Source organism: Phocoena sinus, chromosome 2, assembly GCF_008692025.1.
Source record: "Phocoena sinus isolate mPhoSin1 chromosome 2, mPhoSin1.pri, whole genome shotgun sequence".
Taxonomy (NCBI): Eukaryota; Metazoa; Chordata; class Mammalia; order Artiodactyla; family Phocoenidae; genus Phocoena; species Phocoena sinus.
This window is the reverse complement of record NC_045764.1, coordinates 61,220,622-61,246,100: the sequence shown is the minus strand read 5'-3', so window position 1 is coordinate 61,246,100 and position 25,479 is coordinate 61,220,622. Positions and strand designations below refer to the sequence as shown.

The 25,479-nt window shown below is 41.5% G+C and overlaps 1 protein-coding gene across 1 annotated transcript in view; it reads left to right on the top strand.

Moving 5' to 3' along the window:
• The window catches only part of PPCDC (phosphopantothenoylcysteine decarboxylase), a 111,374-nt gene that overhangs the window by 44,498 nt on the left and 41,397 nt on the right, over positions 1–25,479 (top strand). The window contains exons 6-7 of the transcript XR_004348492.1: positions 7,970–8,152; positions 12,507–12,578. The gene's annotated coding sequence lies outside the window, so the exon portion shown is untranslated. The remainder of the gene's footprint in view (positions 1–7,969; positions 8,153–12,506; positions 12,579–25,479) is intronic.

The window sequence follows — 25,479 nt, the reverse complement described above, 5'->3', positions numbered from 1 at the left end:
GGACAACAGAGTATCCACATGTGAAGGATGAAGTTGAATCCTTATCTCACACCATATACAAAAATTAACTCAAAATGGATCAAAGACCTAAATGTAAGACCTAAAACTAAAAAACTCATAGAAGAAAATTTAGGGTAAACCTTCACGACCATGAATTTGGCAAAGTATTCTTAGAAATGACACTAAAAGCATGACCAACAAAAGGAAAAATAGATACATTAATCAAAATTAAAATCCTTTTTGCTTCAAAGAACTGTTTTGTGTTGGTTTCAGCCTATCAGTAGTGATGCTATTAGCTAAAAATGCCTTAGGCATTTCTCCTGGCCTCAATACTACTTGTGGCAAGCCCCCGTAGACATTTCCCAGACTGGAGCCAGTGTGAGGTTGGACTGGCCCTTGTGGTTCTATTATGATTGCAAGATGCACCTCAGCAACAACTATCAGAGAACTTTGAAAAAATCAAGGTTTATTATTCACAGGTCCTGGAGGGTTTATTATCACAGGTCCTGGAAGGTACAGGGCATCCCCAAGGATCACACAATGAGGTTGTGGGGAGAGTGAGAGAAAGTGCGGACTGGGGTTCTGCCCTTGGGGTTGAGGGTGCGGTGCCTAGGATTTCGTGGGTTCACTCTTTGCTGGCAAATTTAAGCATAAGAGTGGGAATTAGGGCGTGGGAAGGGAAAAGCAGAGTCAATCAAGTGTTCAGTTACTCAGGGCTTTCTGAAAGGAGAACTTCTGGGTGGGGTGGCCTGGCTACTTATCTATTTGTTTAACTAGAAGTTATGTCATACAGCTGGCAACATGTTTATTTGAGATGGATGTCTTGAAATGGATGCCTCAGAAATCAAAAGCTTAATGCCAGGCACTTACATTACAATACATAAAACTTTAATGTCAGGCATTTATACTACAAGGACGCTATATTAATTTCCTAGGGCTGCCATAACAAAGTACCACAAACTGAGTGGCTTAAAACAATAGAAATTTATCTTGTCACAGTTCTGGAGGCTGGAAGTCCAAAATCAGGGTATTGACAAAACCATTCCCTCTGAAATCTGTAGGAGTGAATCCTTCCTTGCCACTTCCTAGCTTCTGGTGATAGTCGTCAATCCTTGGCATTCCTTGGCTTACAGCTGCATAATTCCAACCTCCACCTCTGTCATAACATGGTGTTCTCTGACATCACAGTGACTGGTAATGGACACAGGGTTTCCATGTGTATCTTCACAACACTTTCTTATAAGGATACCAGTCATATTGAATTAAGGCCCACTGTATTCCAGTTTGACCCTAGCTTAATTAATTACATCTACAATGACTCTATTTGCAAATAAGGTCACATTCTGAGAAACTGGGGGGTTAGGACTTCAACAGATCTTTTTGGGAAACATAATTCAACTCATAACAGACACTATCAGAAGTGAAAAGACAACCCATAGAATGTGAGAAAGTACTTATAAATTATGTATCTGATAAGGGACTTGTATTTAGAATATATGAAGAACTCTTAACAACCCAGTAATAAAGACAATTTAACCCAATTTTTTTTTTTTTTTTTTTTGGCCACACCATATGGCATGTTGGATGTTAGTTCCCCCACCAGGGGTCGAACCCATACCCCCTGCAGCGGAAGCGTGGAGTATTAACCACTGGACTGCCAGGGAAGTGTGTAATTTAACCCCATTTTTAAACGGGCAAAGGAGGGAATTCCCTGGCAGTCCAGTTGTTGGCACTCTGTGCTTTTGCTGCCTAGGGCTCATGTCAGTCCCTGATCAGGGAACTAAGATCCCACAGGCCACGTGGCATGGCCAAAAAATAATAATAATAAAAAAATAAAATAAAACAGGCAAAGGAGATGAACAGACATTTCTCTAAGGAAGGTATACAAATGGCCAACATGAAAACATGTTCAACATCATTAACCATTAGGAAAATGAAAATCAAAACCACAATGAGATACCACTTTACATCCACTTATAATAAACAAGGTAATAATGAGCGTTGTGATGGATGTAAAGAAATTGGGACCCTCATATAGTGCTGGTGGTAATGTAAAATGGTACACTTGCTTTGGAAAATAGTCTGGCTGTTCCTCCAATGGTTAAACATAGAGTTACCATATACGCCAGCCAATTCTACTCCTAGGTATATACCCAAGAGAAATGAAAATATATGTTCATACAAAAACTTGTACAAAGATGCTCATAGCACCATTATTTATAATAGCCAAAAATTTGAAAAACTCAGATGTCAATCAATTGATAGATGAATAAACAAAATGTAGTGTATCCATACAAGGCAATATTATCCAGCCATAAAGTGGAATGAAGTGCTGATACATAACACAATATGAATGAACCTTGAAAACATTGTGCTAAGTGAAAGTAACCAGTCACAAAAGACCACATATTATATGATTTCATTTATTTGAATGTCCCAAACAGGAAAATCTATAGAGAGAGAAATAGATTAGTGGTTGCCTAGGGCTGAGTGATTTGCGGGGAGGTGGAGAGTGACTGGTAATATACAGAGTTTCTTTTGTGGGTGATGAAAATATTCTAAAATCAATTGTAGTGATAGTTGTTCAGCTCTATGAATACACTAAAAAACCATTGAATTGTACAGTTTAAATAAGTGAATCGGGGCTTCCCTGGTTGCACAGTGGTTGGGGGTCCGCCTGCTGATGCAGGGGTCGTGGGTTCGTGTCTCGGTCCGGGAGGATCCCACATGCTGCGGAGCGGCTGGGCCCATGGGCCATGGCCGCTGAGCCTGCGCTTCTGGAGCCTGTGCTCTGCAACGGGAGAGGCCACAACGGTGAGAGGCCCGCGTGCTGCAAAAAGTAAAAAAGTAAAAAAAAATAAGTGAATCATATGGTATGTGAATTGTACCTCAGAAAAGCTGTTTTTAAAAATGGAGGGCTTCCCTTGTGGCACAGTGGTTAAGAATCTGCCTGCCAATGCAGGGGACGTGGGTTCAAGCTCTGGTCTGGGCAGATCCCACATGCTGTGGAGCAACAAAGTCCATGCACCACAACAACTGAGCCTGCGCTCTAGAGCCAGCAAGCCACAACTACTGAGCCCGTGTGGCACAACTACTGAAGCCCGTGTGCCTAGAGCCCATGCTCTGCAACAAGAGAAGCCACTGCAATGAGAAGCCCATGCACCACAACGAAGAGTAGCCCTTGCTCACCGCAAATAGAGAAAGCCCGCGTGCAGCAACAAAGACCTAACACAGGCAAAAATAAAATAAATAAACAAATTTATTATTTTTTTAATGGAGAGAAGATTCCAGAAAGTGACATCAGGTCTTATACAAAGGATCAGGAATCAGATCAGAATCAGACCTTTTAATAGCAACATTCGAAGCTAGAAGTCCTCAAAGCAATGCCTTAAAGATGCTGAAGGAAAAGTATTTTCAACTGAGAATTATATACCCAGCCAAAGTATCAATACAATGTGAGAGTAGAATGTAGATATTTTCAGATATGCAAGGTTTGAAAAACTTTATCTCCCATGCAGACTTCCTGGGAAGCTACTGAAGGATGTGCTCCACCCCCTAGAAGAGCATAAAACAAGAAAAAAAAGTTGAATCCAGGAAAATCAGAGATAATTAAAGAAAGAAGTTTCAGTATGTTGGCCAGGAGAAGTCCCAGGATGACAGCTCTGTGGCTGATCTAGAGCTATTAGTTCAGATGGAGGCAGGAGAACCAGAGACTCCAGTAGAGGTGTCTCAGAGGGAAAAGAGAAATAAGGAATTGGAACTGATAATGAAAATGTGTATCAAGAATCATTTTACAGGGCTTTTGCAGGGTGTGGGAAGGGTCAAAAAAAAAAAAAAAGCAAATGAAAAAATGAGTCAACGATTACCGTGAAGAGAGAAAGAAGTTTACAAAGAAAGGAAAGGTAGTTACAGCATACTACTGGGCTCAGCCATGAGCCCTATTGATTGATTGTGAATGTAACCAAGAAATGTGGTGTCATGATATTGAAAGGAGAGGGAAAAGGGTGTAAGTAAACCTCCTTTATCATGAGAGGAAGGACAAGAGACGGTATCTAATATGATTATATATCTAGTATTATTGCTGTGGAGATAGCAATAATAGCAACAAATGCTTTACTTAGGAGATAAAAACCAGAAGAAATAACAGAATGAGTTGAGGTGGTCACTTCTGGAGAGCAGGGTGGAGTGATGTAGGAGAGTGCTGTCTTTGTTCTAACCCTTTAGCACAGTTTGACTCTGTAAACAATTTTCGCACATGAGTTTGGGAAGCTAAAAATTAATTGAGGGCTTCCCTGGTGGCGCAGTGGTTGAGGGTCCGCCTGCAGATGCAGGGGACGCGGGTTCGTGCCCCGGTCCGGGAGGATCCCACATGCCGCGGAGCGGCTGGGCCTGTGGGCCATGGCCGCTGAGCCTGCGCGTCCAGAGCCTGTGCTCCGCAATGGGAGAGGCCACAGCAGTGAGAGGCCCGAGTACCGCAAAAACAACAACAACAACAACAACAAAACCTGAGCAAACAACCCCATCCGTCTTTTCAGCCATGTCATAAAAGTGCATTCTCACCCTGTGAGGCAGGTATGATAAGGGTTCTTGTGAGGGCCAAAAGAGATGCTGCTTCGTAAAACATGAAGTTGCATGTGGTTTAAAAGGTTTTTATCAGGCAGGACAGAAGGAAATATCCCCATGTCACACACAGGAAAACAGAGACCCCCCCCACACCCCAAAATGGAAGTAGTCCCCCAAATCGCACAGCTGGCAGAGCTGGAGTTCTGACTCCCTGTCTGGCTTTCACTCAGCTGGCATCAGGCCCAGGGACCTCTTAGCAATCATGCTTCCCCACCTCCCCTCTCTCCCAGCTGACCCCACCCTTGCCCTCAGACACTTTCCACAACTTCCCTGGCTCTGAGCCCCACCTGGAGGGTGATTAATGTGAGGGCCCTTGTCATCAGGACTGAGTTCTCATTCTGGTCACACTCTGAGCCCTGATCCTGGTCATAGACTGATCCCTGATGCTGGTTGCAGACTGAGCCCCTCATCCCTTGCCACTAAATCCCTTAACAATATTTACAACCAAACATAAGCTGGGCCTGGCCTAGAAGACATGGATGGCTGGGTTCCATCCCTCTCCAGTGCTGTCTCAGGGTCAGGGTTGGTGCAGCTGTGGTCTGGCTAAAGTCTGTGACATGGTTTCCCTCCACCCTGGACTAGACTCAAAGCCACAGCCTGTGCCCAGTCCATTTCTCTCCCCTCCCACTGCTGTTCCTTGTGCGGGTGGGGGATTGTGGGGCCCATGGTACACTTTGAGCAGAGATTGTCTGTGATGAGTCATCCTTCCTCACAACAGAGGAGTCTAGCATGGACAGTACTTTTTCTGGCTTCTCTGCTGCAAGGGAGTAACCTCACCAACACATATGTTCAAGTACAGCCTTGAACTGGCTGTTTCCCACCCTGAGCTCTTCACTCCCATCCCTCACCAGGGCAGCATTTCTCCAACATGATTTCCAGGAGTTGCCAGAACACTGGCTTGTTGCAGCTGCTGCCCTGCGCTTAGTGAGCTGCACGCCCTCCAAGCAGTCCTCTAGGGTCAGTTGCGAGGCAAGGCTGACTTTTAACCCTCTCATCTCTTGTCAGTCCCAGGAGAGGTGGAAGGTCAGGGAAGGGGCAGTGGCAGATGCTGGGTCTGGGAAAGTTGGAGGGGAGAAGACAAAGGGGTGGGGTGGGGGCCAGGCATAGGATCATGGTCTTGATATACCACTGGGTCACAAATGTCAGGGCAGTCAGGAAGCTGAAAGACTTCCTCTCCTGCCCCTGTGTCAAACAGATGGAGAAATGAGGTCCCTGGAAGAGGAATGTTCCCAAGATCCCACAATGACTTGGGATCAGATTGGGGGCCCAAACTGTGGATTTTTTGCGCTGAAGATTAGCCTCGGGCAGAGGGGGCAGACTCCATGGCCCCTAAGGCCAGAAGAGGACTCTTGCAGAAGGCCCAGGGAGACAGAGGGAAGGGCTCCAGGGAAGGAAGATCTTCCTTATTATCTGAATTGTCCAGCCCCTGGGACCTCTGGTTGGAGGAGACATAGGGTCAGAGTTCCTTATCATCAGAATCATAGCAAGCACAGGCTGGACCGTAGTATGAGGATGTGCCCACAGTGAGGGGAGCTTGCTTGCTCCTTTGGCCATGTTTCTTTTTGTGGGACTGGAACCGAGTTGTGTTCCCCACAATCCTGGGGTTCCTTTGCTTGACCTAAGGGTCTGCTCTCCTTTCTGAGCCCTCAAGGTCAAGAACAGCTCCCTTGAGCAGCCCTGGAGCTCTGCAGCTGCCTCTGGCTGGTCACAAGGCACTGGGGCTGTAAGAGGCACCTGGACCCAACATAGTAAGAATATGTATTTGAGGAGGAAAGTTGGGAGAGGGCCACCCTGGGGGGTGTTGCTTATGGGAGCAGACTAGGTCAGAGAAAATCATGGTAGCAAGTGGGAACCCTGTCCCTCCTCCAAGCCAAGGGTCTGTGCTGCAGCTTTAGGGTGGCAAGAGGTGCTTAGGCTCTTGCCTCAATGCTGCTACCCAGTGCCTCCCAAATCCTCCCTGCCTGTGCACCAAAGCCTGTTTTGGGGGGCCTCTGGTGGCTGTGTCACCCTGAGGCCATCCTTTCTCCACTTTGGTTGTTTACGTGTCTCTCTGCCACTAGGCTGGCAGCTCTTTGAAAGCCAAGTATTGCGGGTGGGTTCTCCGGGAAGCAGACTATGACTCAAAGTTTAGCATGCTGGATGTTCTTTAAGGAAACGTCTTGAGATTGATGCCTGTAGAAGGGAGGGGGAAGAGGCAGAACTGGGCAGAGCTGCACTGCAGGCCCCACCCCAGCTTTGGTTGCCTCATTGGGAGCTTGGAGCAGAATGGCCTGTCACAGTCCCACACTGGGTTGAAATAGCTGGGCCTTTATACCCCAACTAGATTAGTCTTTGTGTATAGAACACCCAGAGAAAGACATGACCTCTGGTAAAGCAAGTATCTGCAGCTGAAGCAATCCCTCAAGGGGCTGACAGCCCACAATACTCCTGCCCCTGGGTACCAAGTCCTTCCCTGAAGGGGAAAATGGGCATCGCATCTCAGTGTCTACTGTCCTGTGTTTTAGCGGGCTTTTAAGGAATGTTAGTTGAAGGAATGCATCGATTGCTTTGAAAGAAGCCCCTAAAACATTTTGGCCTCATTCTCCCTGGCTATTAAATGGGTATATCTTTTACACTCATGCTATAAAAGGCAAAGCTCATTATAAACACCATGTCCCATGGATGTATGCAACTCCCTTCAGTTCTCTTTCAGTTGATGCCCTGAGGTTGGGGCTAGGGCACTGACGGGTGGAGTGGGGAGTGGAGGGTAGGTGGGGTGGGCTTGGCAGTTAGTGGTTGCTGTTTTAAGGAAAACCACAGCTGCCTGTGGTTTAGGGCGGTCAGTGAGGCCCAGGGGAAGGGAGGTTCACACGCAGGGTGGGCTGCGGGCACTGAGTCACCACCCAGAGGAAAACCACAGCTTCAAGAGCCCCAAGGCCCAAGGAAGAGTGGCAGATGAGCTGGGCAAGTGCCAGGTCTCAGGAGCGGGGATTTGGACAGCCTCCTTACTTCAAGGGCCAGCCCTGTTCAGGCTTGCAAGGAAGCACCTACCGTATGCCTGCCATGAGAAAGGCTGGCTCGGTGGCACATCTCTGTGCAACAGAACAGAGCAAGAGCTGGGTGACCCTAGAAAAGAACTATCCCTCTCTGGTCTCTAGCTCTCCACTCTCTGGGAAGATGGGGACAACTCTTGAATTTGAGAAAATTCATCTAAGATATCTGAAGACTCATAGTCCACAACTTTGCTTATATATAATTTTACCATCATCATTGTAGTCTAGAGTGGCTGCTATCTGTCACATTGCATTCATCTAATGATTCCTCAGTAACTATGAAATGTCTGTTTTTCTCTCTTTCTTCTTTGTAGGAAAATGAAATATTCTGAATTCTCATCTTCTACAATGAAAGCTAAAACAAACAAACAAAGACGTTTCCAGACTTCTTGTTTCCATCTTCGTGAAAGATGTCTAACGCTTTGGACAAAACAATAAGAAAATTAAAAGATGGTGGAATAGTAATGATTCATATCACTATTGAATCATCCTTCCAGGTAATTCCATCATTCTTCTTTTTTTTTATTATTTTAGTCTCTGTTTTTAAAAAGCATGGTTGAGAATAATTAATGAGTAATGATGAAATATAGTTCCTAGGAGGATGAAATAGCAAAATGTTTTAAGATCAGGATAAATTTTTTTTTTTTTTCTTTTACGGTATGCAGGCCTCTCACTGTTGTGGCCTCTCCCGTTGCGGAGCACAGGCTCCGGACGCGCAGGCTCAGCGGCCATGGCTCACGGGCCCAGCCGCTCCACGCATGTGGGATCTTCCTGGACCGGGGCACGAACCCATGTCCCCTGCATCGGCAAGCGGACTCTCAACCACTGTACCACCAGGGAAGCCCCAGGATAAATTTTGAATTTATCCAGGATTCAATGGATCAATATGGTAATTGATACATTTTGGATATATAAAGGATCCAATGGATTGTTATGGCAATTGTAAGATAGAACAAGCTTTATTCTATTAAAAAGATAATTGAAATTCCTCTTTGGTTTTTTGGAAGACCCCTGTGAAAGGATAAAAGTCATAAAATATCAATCCTTATGAAGAGTTAAAACTGCTCAAAAAAGAAACTTAAAAATTAAAATTAGGTTTAAAGGACTCTGATGGTATACTGAGAGTTAAAATAAAATTCCCCAAGGGGGATTTAGCTGAAGGTCCACTTTTCCCTACACCCAAATAGGGAGGAATAAGCAGAGACTGTGAATTTGACATAAAATGAGACCCCATGCAAATGACAAATGACATGCAAAAAGATGCAAATAAATGAGGACAGTAATGAGGGCCCCAGTGCTTCTGGTAGACATGGGATACTGGCTTCCTTTGGTTGGAAGGTAGTTCCAAGAGAGCTGCCCATCCTCCTCCCAGGGGCCACATGGTCCCTCTGGCTGGGAGACTCAGGCCCAAAGGCTGTTCTTGCTTCCTTGTTCCCTCTTCCAGTTATCTGCAGAGGCCCCTATGGCCCACTGGAACCCTAAGGCTTGGCACTCCAGGCCCCCTGCCACTGCCTGCTCACTCTGCTCTCCCTGCTGCATGGACCCTGGGGATGGAGTATGGCACTGGATTCAGGGCACTATGGAGTCAGGACGACAAGGCATGGTGGATGGTTCTGTGGCACTCCCTGATCTCCTTCACGGTCTGTCCCCTTCTCTTACACAGCCCCCTCCCTGCCCCCACACCATATGTTCAGCTGTTCTCTTCCTCACAGCTTCTGCAAACTCATTGTTTCTACCTCTTAATCTCTTAGATTGCTGGGCATGACCTCAGAGTCCAGATAGCTTCATGGCCTCTCTGACATGCACCCTTTCAACTTAGCCTCAACCTCTCAAGTCCCTAAGGGAGGAACTTCTAGTCATGGTAGGGTCATTGGTTTTAGATGGAATCTTCCATGGTAAACAACTATGAATGTGAGCAAAATATATGTGACAACAGTTTGCAGGGACTAGACAGCAGGCAAAGCAGGGCTATGATCTTTGGCAGATGGAGGGCACACAAGGTGAGCCCCATATTTACCCACTTTTCTTCCTGAGGCCATTTTCCAAACTGAGATGCAGGGAGCTAGACCAAGCAGGAGGTGACATCTCAAACAAATGTTTTGTTTTGTTTTTTTTTGCGGTACGTGGGCCTCTCACTGTTGTGGCCTCTCCCGTTGCGGAGCACAGGTTCTGGACGCACAGGCTCAGTGGCCATGGCTCACAGGCCCAGCCGCTCCACAGCATGTGGGATCTTCCCGGACCAGGGCACAAACCCGTGTCTCCTGCATCGGCAGGTGGACTCTCAACCACTGCGCCACCAGGGAAGCCCTCAAACAAATGTTTTAAAATAAGTAAGAATAATATGTTAAAGAGAATAGAGCAAAAGGTGGACAAAATGGGTGAAAAGCTTGAGTATTTAAACAGAAAACTTGAATCTATAAGAATGAAAAAAATTGGCATTCTAGACTGCAAAATACAATATCTGAAATTAAGAACTCATTGAATGGGTTTAACAGGAGACTGTATACAGCAGAAGACAAGATTAGTGACCAATCAATAGAACTTATCCATACTGAAGCAAGAGTGAAAAAGAATTGAGGAATAAACAGAGCTGAGCATAAGAGATATGCGGGACATGCTCAAATACTTGAATAAATAATGACTGACAATTTTCCAATTATGATGAAAGGCATCAAGCCACAGATTCAAGAATATCAGTGAGCTCCAAGAAGGATAAGTATAAAGAAAACTACACCTAGGCCTATCATAGGTAAAGTGCTGAAAATCAAAGACAAAGCAGAAAATCCTGAAAGCAACCATATTTTTAAAGAAAGAAGGAGAGGGAGAGAGAGAGGGAGTTAGTTATCAGTTAACAGCACTGATGGCTGATTATGGAAGCCAGAAGACAATGAAATGACATCATTAAAATGCTAAAAGAAAAAAACCATACCAATCTAGAATTCTATGCCCAGAAAAATATCCTTCAGAATTGAAGGCAAGGGATTCCCTGGTGGCGCAGTGGTTGAGAGTCTGCCTGCCGATGCAGGGGACACGGGTTCGTGCCCTGGTCCGGGTGGATCCCACATGCCATGGAGCGGCTGGGCCCGTGAGCCATGGCTGCTGAGCCTGCGTGTCCAGAGCCTGTGCTCTACAATGGGAGAGGCCACAACAGTGAGAGACCCGTGTACCACAAAAAAAAAAAAAAAAAAAGAAGGCAAAATAAACATGTTCAAGTGGACAAAAATTCAAAGAATTTGGTTTGTCACTAGTACACATCAGCACTACAGGAAATTCTTAAGGGAGTTCTTCTGGCTGAAGAAAAATGATCCCTGAGGGAACTGCAGGAAGGAATTAAAGGCATAGCAAAAGATACAAATGTATATAATTATAAATGAATATTGACTATTTAAAACAACAATAGAGAATTCCTTGGTGCTCCAGTGGTTAGGACTCCATACTTTCACTGCCAAGGGCCCAGGTTCAATTTTGGTTGGGAACTAAGATCCCACAAACTGCACAGCCAATAAATAAATTAATTAATTTTAAAAATAAATTAAAACCAACTTAAAAAGAATAATATCTCATAAGATTTTTAACATAAAAGTAAATATATGTCAGCAATAGCACCAAAGATGGGAATTAACAGTTCTAAGGTATTTGCATTAAGTACTAACTATAAAAATACTAATTTAAAGTAAATTGACATAAATCAAGGATGCATATTGTAATATCTAGGATGATCACTAAAATCATAATAAAATAAGATGCAATTAAAAAGCTAACAGTAGAGCAAAATGAAATAATAAAAATTTAAAAACTTGATTAACCCAAAGGAAAATCAAAAGGGAGGAATAAAAGTACAAAGGATAAATAGAAAACAAATAGCAAGGTAAACCCAACTATGCCAGTAATTACAATTAATGTGAATAGTATAAATATGTCAATTAAAAGACAAGGATTATCAGACTAGGTAAAAAACAAAATCTAACTCTGCTGTTTACAAAGGCTCACTTTAAATAGAAGGACACAGAAAAGTTAAAGGTTAGAAAGCAATGTCATATAAATACTAATCCCAAAAAAGCTGATATGGACACATGAACATTAGAAACTTTAAGTTAATAAGTATTATGAGAGAAAAAAAAGACTATGTCATAATAATCAAATTCCTAAGGTACTATCTATTTGGCCCAACTAGTACAGCCAGACCAGGTTATAAGCCACTAGCTGTGAACTGACTGCCCTTTCCCATCCCCAGGATATACTGGTGTTAAGGAGAGCTGCCCTTTCAGCAGCTCTAAGGAGGAAGGTGTGGGTCCCTTGCCACTCCTTCTGGTTTGCTCCTAACTTCTCTGTGTTTAATGTCCAAAAGGGTACCCAGGTGTGACTGACCATGCTTCCCTCATCCTAGGCAAGTGCTCAGTTACTAGGATCTCAGTCTGAATCTGGGGTGTACAACACTCCAAGCTTGACTTTGAGCTGCAGTCCTGCCAGGATCCCCATCCCAGAGCCCGTGGCCTTATAGTGGGGGTTGACAGTCCCTGGAAAATCCTATCTTGTTTGGCCTTAGCCACCGTTCTCATGGACAGTGACCATGTGGGCTCATGACTGTGGCTCAGCCTCTTCCCTCACCCCAGTGGACAGGCAGGTCTTTGCTACCAACATGTTGGGCAGGACATGCAGCTCCCCAGCAGGGCCACAGTTCATGGCTAATATACCTAAACAATCATCTCTCAATTTCTGTGACCTCCCTTCTATGCCACAGAGAAAGCAGTGGGACAGGGTAGGCCACACTATGTCTCGGTCTGTCTGTGGCCATATGCCTGGCTCCTGCCTCAATTACTAGCTCTAATCTTTAGCACTTTCCTCCTTCAGGCACCATTCCATCTCCCTCCAGCTCCAACTGCTCCTGCCCCACTGTTGGGATCCCTCCGTTTGGAAGAGGAGGTGAGATGCCTTTCATGGTTCTCCATCTATGGCTCCCCTTCCTCCCAATTCTGCAGACTTTCAAGGCCCTGCCCATATGGTTTGACAGGCCTCAGCAACAGCTTTTGCCTGCCTGGCTAGTCCCTACCCCTGCTCACCTGGGCAGATCCTGACCCACTCCAGCTCATAACCTGGGCTAGTTTTGGTAGAGCCACCACTAGTAGTCACCTTGTCCACAATGTTCTCTCAAGAGACATTATCTGTCTTGTTGGAGTCTAATGTTCTCTGTGAGATTTTATTAGCTGTGGCAGGTGTATGGCACATGACAACTGAGATGAATGATATTAATTAGTTTTAACCTCATTCAGGGGGCTAAGGGGCTGAAGAGTATGGGCTCTGCAGACTGGCCTGGGCTTGAATTCCATCTCTGTGATTCTGACCTCTTTGAGCCTGAGTTTCCTCATCTGTGAAACTGATTAATATCTACCTCCTAGGAGAGTTGTGTGGAATAAGTAAGATGATGTTTATGAAGTGCTTTAATGCCTGGCACATAGATAATGCTTAATACCACAGATGGTAGATTGTTATTTCTGAGGACCTCAGCTAAGTTATAAATATTCTAAGTACAGAGACCATATTTCTATTTTGTTGTGGCTGGGTTTTTCTATCTTTTTATTTTTTGAATTCTGGAATATATCATATATACAAAAGAATATGCCTTATATAACATATATGTACAAGTTTAAATAATAATAGTATAATTAATACCAATATACTTAATTCCCAACTAGAAAATAAAACACATCCAATTCCTTGGAGCCTTCTATGTCTCTTCCCAAATCATATCTGCTCTCACGACTCCAGAGGTTACTACTATCCTGAATAGTATAGTGTAAGTAGAGGTCATAAATACAGGGGGCAGTAGGAGACACACCTACTCCTCACAGCCAGGGAGGTGTAATGGGAGCCAGAATTCCCATGCCTTCCCAGAAATAACATACTATACTACCCCCCTCAAGAGTCAGTGGGGGCTGTTATGAACTGAATTGTGCCCTCCCCCATTCATAAGTTAAAGCTGTAACCCCTGATGATACAATGTTTAGAGATAGGGCTGTTAAGGGGGTAATTAAGGTTAAACGAGGTCATAAGGATGAGGTCCTAATCCAATAGATGTCCCTATAAGAAGAGGAAGAGACACGTGGGATGCAAGTGCACAGAGAAAAGGCCATATGAGGACAGAGGGAATAGGTGGCCAACTGCAAGCCAAGGAGAGAGGTCTCACTAGAAAGCAAATGCCAACATCTTGATCTTGGACTTTCCAGCCTCCAGAATGTGAGACAATAAATTTCTATCATTTAAGCCACCCAGTCTGTGGTGTTTAGTTATGGAAGCCTGAGATCACTAATATGGAGGCTGAGTGGGGAACCTGGATGTCAAACCCTGCCTTGCCATAATGAGGTAGCACCTCCCTTCCTCTGCTGGACCAGTGTCAGAGGAAGCCAGCTAAAACAAAACATTTAAATAAGATCCAGAGTCTCATGACATAATAGCTAAAATACCCAGGTTTTGGTAGTAAATTACTTGTCATACCAATAGCCAAGAAGACCTCACACTGAAGGAAAAAAGAAAGAAATAGATGCCAAACTCAAGATGTCAGAGATGTTAGAATTATCTGATGAAGATTTAAAAGCAGCCATCATACAATGCTTCAGTAAGCAACTGCAACACACTTGAAACAAATAAACAGAGAGAAAGTCTCAGCAAAGAAATATAAGTTATAAAGAAGAACCAAATGGACATTTTGGAACTGAAAAATTCAATAACCAAATAAAAAACTTGGTGAAAAAAAAAAAACAACTTGGTTAATGTGCTCAACAGCAAAATGGAGGGGGACAGAAAAAAGAATCCATGAACTGAAAAATAGAACACTAGAAATTACCCAATCTGGACAGCAGAGAGAAAAAACTGGAAAAAAAAAGTGAACAGAACCCCAGGGACCCAGGGGACTATAAAAAAAGATCTAATATTCATGTCACTGGCATCTAAGAAGGAGAGAAGAATATGTAGGATGGGATATATTGTGATGGTCATCTTTAGAAAATACAATCCATGTTTCATGGAGCTATAGTTTTTTTATTTCACTTCAATATTCTATTGTGTGATTGAACCATAAGGTTTTCTTTTTGTTTTTTTAAACATAATTCCTCCGTCATTTTGTTTATTTATTTATTTTTGGCTGTGTTGGGTCTTCGTTTCTGTGCGAGGGCTTTCTCTAGTTGCGGCAAGTGGGGGCCACTCTTCATCGTGGTGCGCGGGCCTCACTATCGCGGCCTCTCTTGTTGCGGAGCACAGGCTCCAGACGCGGAGGCTCAGTAGTTGTGGCTCACGGGATCTTCCCATTCCAGGGCTCGAGCCCGTGTCCCCTGCATTGGCAAGCAGATTCTCAACCACTGCGCCACCAGGGAAGCCCCATAAGTTTTTATTCATTCTACTGTAATAGACATTTAGGTTGTTTCCATTTTTATTGCTATTTTAAACAGTGCTCTGGGAATATTCTGTTCATGTCTGCAGGAGTGGAATTGCTGGATCAAAGGGTGTGTGAATATTCACCTTCACCAAATAATGTAAAATTGTTCTTCAAAGTGAGTGTACTAATTTTTAGTCCCACAGCAGTTTAATAGTTACATTTTGCCAACATTTTGTCAATCTTTAAAAATGTTACCAAACCAGTGGGCATGAAATGGTAATTTGTGTTTTTATTTGCATTTCCCTTTCTACTAACAAGGTTAAGTATATTTTTATAAATTTAATGGGCCGTTTGTGTTTTCTGTGAAAAACGCAAATGCCTGTTTGTGCTTCTGAAAATTTTTCTATTGGATATTTTGTCTTCCTGATTGATTTATAGGATTTGGCTACTAATCTTTTTTTGGCTTTATGTGTAAAAAATTCTGTTAGGACTTGATTGGAAAAGTAATACAGCTATAGGACAATTTGGGGAGAAATAACAACTTTACAATATTGAATCTTTCTATCCATGAACATGGTGTTGCTGTGTTTGGTTTTCTTATTGCCTTTCAATAAAGTGCTATAGTTTTCTACATAAATATTTTGCACATCTTTTGTTAGATTTATTTTCAATGACCTTATATTTTTCATTGCTATTGTAAATTTTTAATTGCATTTTCTGACTTTATTGCTGATGTTTATAAATTCATTAGACATATTTATTGGACACTGAATTGATATTTTCTCCCAGGCTGTAGATTGCCTTTTCATTTTGTAAACAGTGTCTTTTGAAGATCACTGATTTTAATCAATTTGTTTATGATGTCCCTTGGTGTGGTTTCCTTCATGTTTCTTCTGTTTGAGGTTCATTGAGCTTTTTTGTAACTGTTGGTAATTGTCAACAAATTTGGATTCTTCAAATGTTTTTCTGTCCTGCTTTCTCCCTCCTCTTCTTCTGGAACTGCAATTACATGTATATTAGGTTTCTTGGTGTTGTCCCACAGCTCACATTTGCTCAACTCCTTTTTTTTTTCAGTCTTTTTTTCTATATATATTTCATTTGGATAGTTTCTACTGCTATGTCTTCAAATTCACTAATCTTTTCTTCTTCAGTGTCTAGTCTACTACTAACCGCAACTAATGCATTTGTAATCTCACATAGCATATTTTTATTATCTAGTAATTAAATTTGCATTAAAAATATTTATTTATTTGGTTGCACTGGGTCTTAGTTGCGGCAGGCAGGCTCCTTAGTGCGGCTTGCTGGCTCCTTAGTTGCAGCATGCATGTGGGATCTAGTTCCCTGACCAGGGATTGAACCCAGGCCCCCTGCATTGGGAGTGTGGAGTCTTAACTACTGCACCACCAGGGAAGTCCCTAAATTTGCATTTGAAAAAATACTTTTCATGTCTCACTATGCTCAGGCTTTGTCTACTTTTTTGAAGATAGGCAATATATTTATAATTGTGGTTTTAATGTCCTTGTCTACTAATTCTATCATCTCTGTCATTTTTGAGTCTGTCTCTACTGATTTATTTTTCTTACATTATGGGTCACATTTTCCTACTTCTTCATATGCCTGTTAATTTGTTTTCTTGAGAATAAGTCAATTTTATTAACTTGCAAGCAAGGAAATAGCAAGGTGACCAAAGTATGCTGCTTCAGAGAGGGTATGAGGAGGAGTAGTGAGATACTATAGACACAGATCATTTGCCTAAGTGGAATGTTGCCTAAGCAGGAAAGAGAATGAGGTCTTTTGGCAAGATGGTAGCAACATTAGGTCTCTATCATTTTATCAGTTGTCACAGAGAGGGCCTTTGTGGAAAGCGGCCTGAGGTACCTGTAATCAGGAGCAGGAACACATGACCAGGACACATTTGTGTGTGAATTGAAACCACAAGATTCATTGTCCCCAAGGTGTGTCTCACTGGCCAATTAGCAGAAGGCAGGAAACAGTGTCACCCCAGACAAACAGCCAGCCTCAGAGCAACAAGAGGGAATGATAAACAGGCAGGCCACCCCCAGTGCATTTTCTCAACCTCAGAGGATGCAGTGTATGCAGGTTGCCCATCCCTTAGTTTGCAGACAAGCAGATCTTCCTGTGCAACTTCATTTCTTAGCTGGAATTCCCAGTGTGGGCGCATTGGAGAGGCCTCTGATGCACTGCAGCAGCCCGCTTTAGTCCGTTTCGCCTCCATGTGGCTTACTTGCTGGCAGCCCTCTGTGGTCCACCACTGCTTTCAGGGTGATGGCATTGAAGCCTCCTCTGAGTCTGGCTGCAGCCCGGATACAGTGTCTCTCTCCCAGTGCGTCCTTACCACGTTCCCAGCAGTGTGCAGTCTCTTGGCACTGGACCCCTTGCCTTTCCTCGTGTGATCTCTTCCACCTACCCCGAGGCCCTATCTTGGGCCCCAGCCAGCAGACCCGGTGGTACAGTACCTGCCCATTCTAAGTATTTAGTGAGTGGACAAGGGAAGAGGGAGAAATGCTTTTGCTATGATATTATATGAACAGCTTCTCTTTTGAACTCTTGTTGGGAGAGTAGGATTTGATGAGCATATGTAGGATGATTTATTACTATTCCTAAGGCCCTCTTCTGTTGGTGATGATCCCACCTGAGAAACCTTGATTCCTGTCTGCCTTTTTCTTCTTCAGGCCTACCATTTCTTCTCTCACTAAATCAATCCCTCTTTCACACTGCTTGCCTTCCCTTCTCCCTCCTTTCTTTCCTTCCCCACTTTTCCTACTTCTGCCTCTATGCCTTAGTTCAGATTCTTTGTGCTCAGCTTCTAATAGGTTTCCCCCTCCACTCCACCTTACATGCTATACTCCTGATGACCTTTTAAAAAATATCACTACTGGGACTTCCCTGGTGGTCCAGTGGTTGGGACTCTGTGTTTCCAATGCAGGGGACGTGGGTTCGATCCCTGGTCGGGGAACTAAAATACTAAGATCCCACATGCCCTGAGGCCAAAAAATAAAATAAAATGATCCATTCAAATATATATATATATGACTATTAATCATGTCTACAGTAGGGTTTTGCTCTGACTATGCCATGGAATTTTTCTGATGCTTTCCAGCCTTACCTCTGTTCCTGTCAGCCTGGCCTCCTCCCAGTTTCCCTAGGAGCCAGGCTCTTTTTCTCCTTCTCACCATTACTGAGTTATCCTTCCAGACCCACATGGAAGTCTTCTATGAACCCCATTGTGCTTGTAGTCATACAGTGTAGCCCCCAATGTTCTCTAGTTTTTTTATTTCTTCATTGTGGTAAAATACCCATAACATAACATTTATTATTTTAACCATGTTTAAGTGCACAGTTCAGTGATATTAAAATACATTCGTGTTGCTGTGTAACCATCACCACCGTCCACCCACATAACTCTTTTCATCTTGTAAAACTGAAACTCTAGACCCATTAAACAATAACTCCTCATTCTCCCCTAGCCCCAGCCCCTGGTAACCACCATTTCACTTTCTGTCTCTATGGATTTGACTCCACTAAGTACCTCATCTAAGTGGAATCATACAGTATTTTTCTTTTTGGCTTATTTCACTTAGTGTAATGTCCTCAAGGTTTATCTATGTTATAGCATATTGCAGAATTTCCTTCCTTTTTAAGGCTGAATAATATTCCATTGTGTGTATATGCTACATTTTGTTCATCCACTCATTCATCAATGCACACTTGGTTTGCTTCTGTGTTTCAGCTGTTGTAAATAAAGCTGCTGTGAACATGCGTGTACAAATATGTTTTTGACACCCTACTTTCAATTATTTTGGATATATGCCCAGAAGTAGAATTGCTGGGTTTTATGGTAACTCTATTTTTAATTTTTTGAGGAACCATCATACTGTTTTCCATAGGAGTTGTACCATTTGACATTCCCACCAACAGTGCACAAGTGTTCCAATCTCTTCACATCCTCACCAACACTTGTTTTCTGTTGTTGTTTTTTTTTAATAGTAGCCATCCTAATGGGTGTGAGGTGGTATCTCATTGTAGTTTTGATTTGCATTTTCCTAATTACCAGTGATACTGAGCATCTTTATGTGCTTGTTAGCCATTCATATATCTTCTTCAGAGAAATGTCTGTTTACTCAAGTCCTTTGCCTGTTTCTGAATCAGATGGTTTTGTTGTTGTTGTTGAGTTTTAGGAGTTCTCTATGTATTCTGGATAATAATCCCTTATAAGATGTATGATTTGCAAACATTTTCTCCCATTCTGTGAGTTGCCTTTTTACTCTGCGGATGGTGTCTTTGATGCACAAAAATTTTTAATTTTCATGAAGTCTAATTTGTCTATTTTTTTCTTTTGTTACCTGTACTGTTGGTGTCATATCCAAGAAATCATTGCCATATCCAGTGTTGTGAAGTTTTGGTCCTATGCTTTCTTCCAAGAGTTTTGTTGTTTTAGGTCTTACCTTTAGGTCCTCCATCCACTTTGAGTGAGTTTTTACATATGGTGTTAAGGATCCACCTTCATTCTTTTGCATGTGGATATCCAATTTTCTCAGCATCATTTGTTGAAAAGACTGTATTTTCCCTCATTGAATGGTGTTGGCACCTTTGTCAAAAATCATTGACCATATATGTGACAGTTTATTTCTGGGGTCTCTATCCTATTCCATTGGTCTATATGTCTATCTTTATGCCAATACCACATGTTTTGATGACTGTAGCTTTGTTGTAAGTTTTGAAATCAGGAACTGTGAGCCCTCCAGTTTTGTTTTTCTTTTTCAAGATTGTTTCGGGCATTCGAGGTCTTTTGAGATTGCATATGAATTTTAGGATATTTTTTCTATTTTCACAAAGAAGTTATTGGGATTTTGATAGGAATTGCATTGAATCTGTAGATTGTTTTAGATAGTATTGACATTTTAACAATATAAAGTCTTCCAATCCTTGAGTATGAGATGTATTTGCATTTATTTATATGTTTAATTTATTTCATCAATGTTTTATAGTTTTCATCATACAAATCTTTCACCTCCTTGGTTAAGGAAATTCCTAAGTATTTTATTCTTTTTGAAGCAATTGTAGATGGAATTATTTTTATAACTTCTTTTTCAGATTGGTCATTGTTTGTGTATAGAAATGCAGCTGATTTTTGTGTGTTGACTTTGTATCCTGTTTTATTGAATTAATTTATTACATCTATCATGTTTCTTTTGTTGTTGTAAAATCTTTAGGGTTTTCAACATGTACAATCATATTATCTGTAAACAGTGATAATTTTACTTCTTTCTTTTCAATTTGGATGCTTTTATTTCTTTTTCTTGTCTAATTGCTCTGGCTAGAAGTTCCAGTGCTATGTTGAACAGAAGTGATGAAAGCAGACATCCTTTCTTTATTCTTTTTTTAAAAAATCATATTAGGTGTTTTCTTAATATTTATTTATTTATTTTTATTTTTCGCTGCTTTGGGACTTCGCTGCAGCACACAGGACCTTTCATTGTGGTGCACAGGCTTCTCTCTAGTTGTGGTGGGCAGGCTCCAGAGCGTGTGGGCTTAGTTGCTCCACTGCATGTGGGATCGTAGTTCCCTGACCAGGGATTGAACCCACCTCCCCTGCATTGGAAGGCAGATTCTTTTTTTTTTTTTAATGAATACAGATCAGTTATTTTGTAGACTATCCCTCAGTTTGGCTTGTCAAATGTTTCCTTATGATTAGACTTAGGTTACACACTTTTTTTTTTTTACATCTTTATTGGAGTATAATTGCTTTACAATGGTGTGTTAGTTTCTGCTTTATAACAAAGTGAATCAGTTATACGTATACATATGTTCCCATATCTCTTCCCTCTTGCGTCTCCCTCCCTCCCACCCTCCCTATCCCACCCCTCTAGGTGGTCACAAAGCACCGAGCTGATCTCCCTGTGCTATGCAGCTGCTTCCCACTAGCTATCTATTTTACGTTTGGTAGTGTATATATGTCCATGCCACTCTGTCACTTTGTCACAGCTTACCCTTCCCCCTCCCCATATCCTCAAGTCCATTCTCTAGTAGGTCACAGATTCTTAACCACTGGACCACCAGGGAAGTCCCCCTTGCTTTATTCTTGATCTTAGAGGAAAAGCTTTCTTTCACAATTGAGTATGATGTTCACTGTGGGTTTTTCATATATGGCTTTTATTATGTCAAGGTAGTTTCTTAGTTTGTTGACTGTTTTCATTATAAAAGGGTCTTGAAGTTTTTCAAATTCTTTTCTGCATCAATTGAGATAATCATGTGTTTTTTTCCTTCATTCTGTTGATGTGGGATATTACATTGATTGATTTTGCTATGTTGGACCATCCTTGCATTCCAGGAATAAATTCCACTTGTTCATGCTGTATAATCTTTTTAATATGCTGCTGAATTCTGTTTGCTAGTATTTTGCTGAGGACTTTTTGCAGCAATGTTTATAAGGGATGTTGATGTAGTTTTCTTTTCTTATAGTGTCGTTGTATCTCTTTGGTATCAGGGTTATGCTGATCTCATAGAATGAGTTAGGAAATGTCCCTCCTGTTCACTTTTTTGGAAAGGTTTGAAGGATTGGTATTAGTTCCTCTTTAAATCTTTGATGGAATTCACCAGTGAATCCATCAGGTCTAGGGCTTTTCTTTATTGGTAGATTTTGGATTCCTGATTCAATCCCCTTACTAGGTATGGGTCTATTCAGATTTCTATTTCTTCATGCTTTTGTCTTGTTAGGTTTTCTGTTTCTAGGAAATTTTCCATTTCATCTAGGTTATCCAATTTGTTGGCGTACAATTGTAATTGTACTCTCTTATGATCCTTTTTGTTTTTTCTGTAGAATTGTTAGTTATCTCTATTTCATTACTGATTTTAGTAATTTGAATGTCCTCTATTTTTTTCTTAGTCCATCTAGCTAAAAGTTTGTCAATTTTGTTGATTTTTTTCAAAGAGCCAACTTTTGGTTTCATTGCTTTTTCTGTTATTTTTCTATTCTCTATTTTGTTTATCTCTGCGCTAATCTTTATTATTTTCTTCCTTCTGCTAGCTTTGGGTTTAGTTTGTTCTTCTTTTTCTAGTTCCTTAAGTTGTAAAGTTAGGTTGTTTTGAGATCTTTCTTGTTTTTTTAATGTAATCATTCATAGCTACAAATTCCCCCTTAGCTCTGCTTTTGCTGCCTCCTATAAGTTTTTGTATGTTGTATTTTCATTTTCATTCATCTCTAAGTATTTTCTAATTTTCCTTGTGATTTCTTCTTTGATACATTGGTTGTTTAAAAGTGTGTGGTTTAGGGACTTCCCTGGTGGTGTAGTGGTTAAGAATCTGCCTGCCATTGCAGGGGACACGAGTTTCAGCCCTGGTCTGGGAAGATCCCACATGCTGCAGAGCAACTAAGCCCGTGCACCACAACTACTGAGCCTGCGCTGTAGAGCCCACGAGTCACAGCTACTGAGCCTGTATGCCACAACTACTGAAGCCTGTGTGCCTACTTCCCGTGCTCTGCAACAAGAGAAGCCACTGCAGTGAGAAGCCCATGCACTACAACGAAGAATAGCCCCTGCTCGCCGCAACTAGAGAAAGCCCGTGCACAACAATGAAGACCCAACGCAGCCGTAAATAAATAAATAAATTTATTTTAAGAAGTGTGTTGTTTAATTTCCACAATTTGTGAAATTTCCTTTTTATTGATTTCTAACTTCATCCCATTTTGATCAGAGAAGATACTTTGTATGATATCTATTTTTCAAATCTATTGAGACAATTTGTGGCCTAACATATAGTCTACCCTGAAAATGTCCCATGTGCGTTTGAGAAGAATGTGTATTCTGTTGTTAGGTAGAGTGTTCTGTATACGTGTGTTAGATCTAGTTGGTTTATTATGTTGTTTAAGTCCTTTATTTCCTTACTTATGTTCTGTCTGGTTGTTCTATCCATTATTGTGAAGAAGATATTGAAACCTCCAATTCTTGTAATCGTGCCTATTTCTCCCTTCAATTCTGTCAGTTCTTGCTTCATATATTTTGATGGTCTGTCATTAGGTGACTAAATGTTTATACTGCTTGCATATTCTTGCTGTATTGAATCATTTATTATTACATAATATCCTACATTTGCTCTTATAAACTTTTTTGATTTAAAATCTATTTTGTATGATATTAGTATCACCACTCTTGCTCTCTTTTGGTTACAGTTTGCACGGAAAATCTTTTTCAATCCTTTCAGTTTTGTTTTTTCTTTAATCTTTTTTTAAAATAAATTTATTTATTTATTTTTGGCTGCATTGGGTCTTCGTTTCTGTGCGCAGGCTTTCTCTAGTTGTGGCGAGCGGGGGCTACTCTTCATTGCAGTGCACAGGCTTCTCATTGTAGTGGCTTCTCTTGTTGTGGAGCATGGGCTCTAGGTGCGCGGGCTTCAGTTGTTGTGGCATGTGGGCTCAGTAGTTGTGGCTTGCGGGCTCTAGAGCACAGGCTTAGTAGTTGCGGCACACGGACTTAGTTGCTCCGAGGCATGTGGGATCTTCCCGGGCCAGGGCTCGAACCCATGTCCCCTGCATTGTGAGGCAGATTCTTAACCACCATGCCACCAGGGAAGCCCATCCATCCTTTCAGCTGTAACCTGTTTGTGTCTTTGGATCTCAAGCAAGTCTCTTATAGACAGCATGGTTGGATCATGTGTTTTTATCCATTCTGCCAATCTCTGTCTTTGATTGGAGTGTTTATATTAATGTAATTATAAGAGGGAATTACTTGTCATTGTGCTATTTGTTTTCTATATGCCTTATAGCCTTTTTGTTTCTTATTTTATGCGTTCTTGTCTTTTGTGTTGAGTTCTTTTTTTGTAGTAAAATGTTTGAATTCCTTTCTCATTTCCTTTTGTGTATATTCTATAGCTATTTTTCTGTGATTACCATGGGTAATTTTTTTGTAGTAAAATGTTTTGTAGTAAAATGTTTGAATTCCTTTCTCATTTCCTTTTGTGTATATTCTATAGCTATTTTTCTGTGATTACCATGGGGATTACATTTAACATTTTAAAGTTAAAATACTCTGATTTGGACTTCCCTGGTGGCGCAGTGGTTGAGAGTCTGCCTGCCGATGCAGGTGACACAGGTTCGTGTCCCGGTCCGGGAAGATCCCACATGCCGCAGAGCGGCTAGGCCCGTGAGCCATGGCCGCTGAGCCTGCGCGTCCGGAGCCTGTGCTCTGCGATGGGAGAGGCCACAACAGTGAGAGGCCCGTGTACCGCAAAAAAAGAACAAAAAAGAACAACTCTGATTTGAATTTATACCAGCTTAACTTCAATAACATACAAAAACTCTGTTCCTTTATAGCTCCATCCCCACCCCTTTCAGGTACTGATGTCACAAAATGACATTTTTATAAATTGTGTGCCCCAAAACATAAACCAATAATTCTTTAAATGCATTAATCTCTTGAATTATCCAGCAAACAAGATTTGGAGTTACAAACCAAAGTTACAGTAATACTAGCATTTATACTAATAACTGCTTTTTTTCTTTGAATATTTTAGTAGAAAACAAAAAGTGCAGTTACAAACCATTGTTACAATAACACTAGCATCTTATTTGCCCATGTATTTACCTTTATTGATATCTTTTTTCTATATATAACTTTGAGTTACTGCCTAGTATCTTTTTTTCAGCTTGCAGGACTGCCTTGAGCATTTTTTGCAGGGCAGGTCTATTGGTCACAATCTCCCTCAGCTTTTATCTATCTGGGAATTTCTTGATTTCTCCCTCACTTTTGGAGAACAGTTTTGGTGTATATAGGACTCTTGGTTGACTTTTTTTTTCTTTTAGTACTTCAAATATAGGGACCCACTGTTTTTTGGCCTCAAAAATTTCTAATGAGAAATATGACAATTATCTTATTAAGGATCCTTTGTGTGTGATTTTTCACTTCTCTCTTGCTGCTCTTAGGATTCTCTTTGTCTGGCTTTTGATAGTTTGATTATGAGTCTTGGTGTGAATCTCTTTGAGTTCCTCTTACTTGGAGTTTATTGAGCTTCCTGGATGTTCATATTTATGTCTTTCATCGAATTTATTAAGTTTTCAGTCATTATATCTTCAAATATTCTCTCTATCCCTTTCTCTCTCTCATCTCCTTCTGGGACTGCCACAGTGCTTATTTTGGTCCTCTTGATGGTGTCCCATAGGTGTCTTAGGATCTGTTTACTTTTCTTTCTTTTCCTCAGACTCAATAATTTTCATTGTTCTATCTTCAAGTTGGCTAATTCTTTCTTCTTCCTGCTCAAATCTGTCTTTGAATCACTCTAGTGAGTTTTTCATTTCAGTTTTTGTACTTTATAGCTCCAAAATTTCATTTTTGTTCCTTCGTAAGTTTTCTATCTCTTTACTGACATTTCCATTTTGTGCACACATCGTTTTCTTGACTTTATCTCATCTTCCTTCAGTTCTCTGAGCATCTTTAAGAT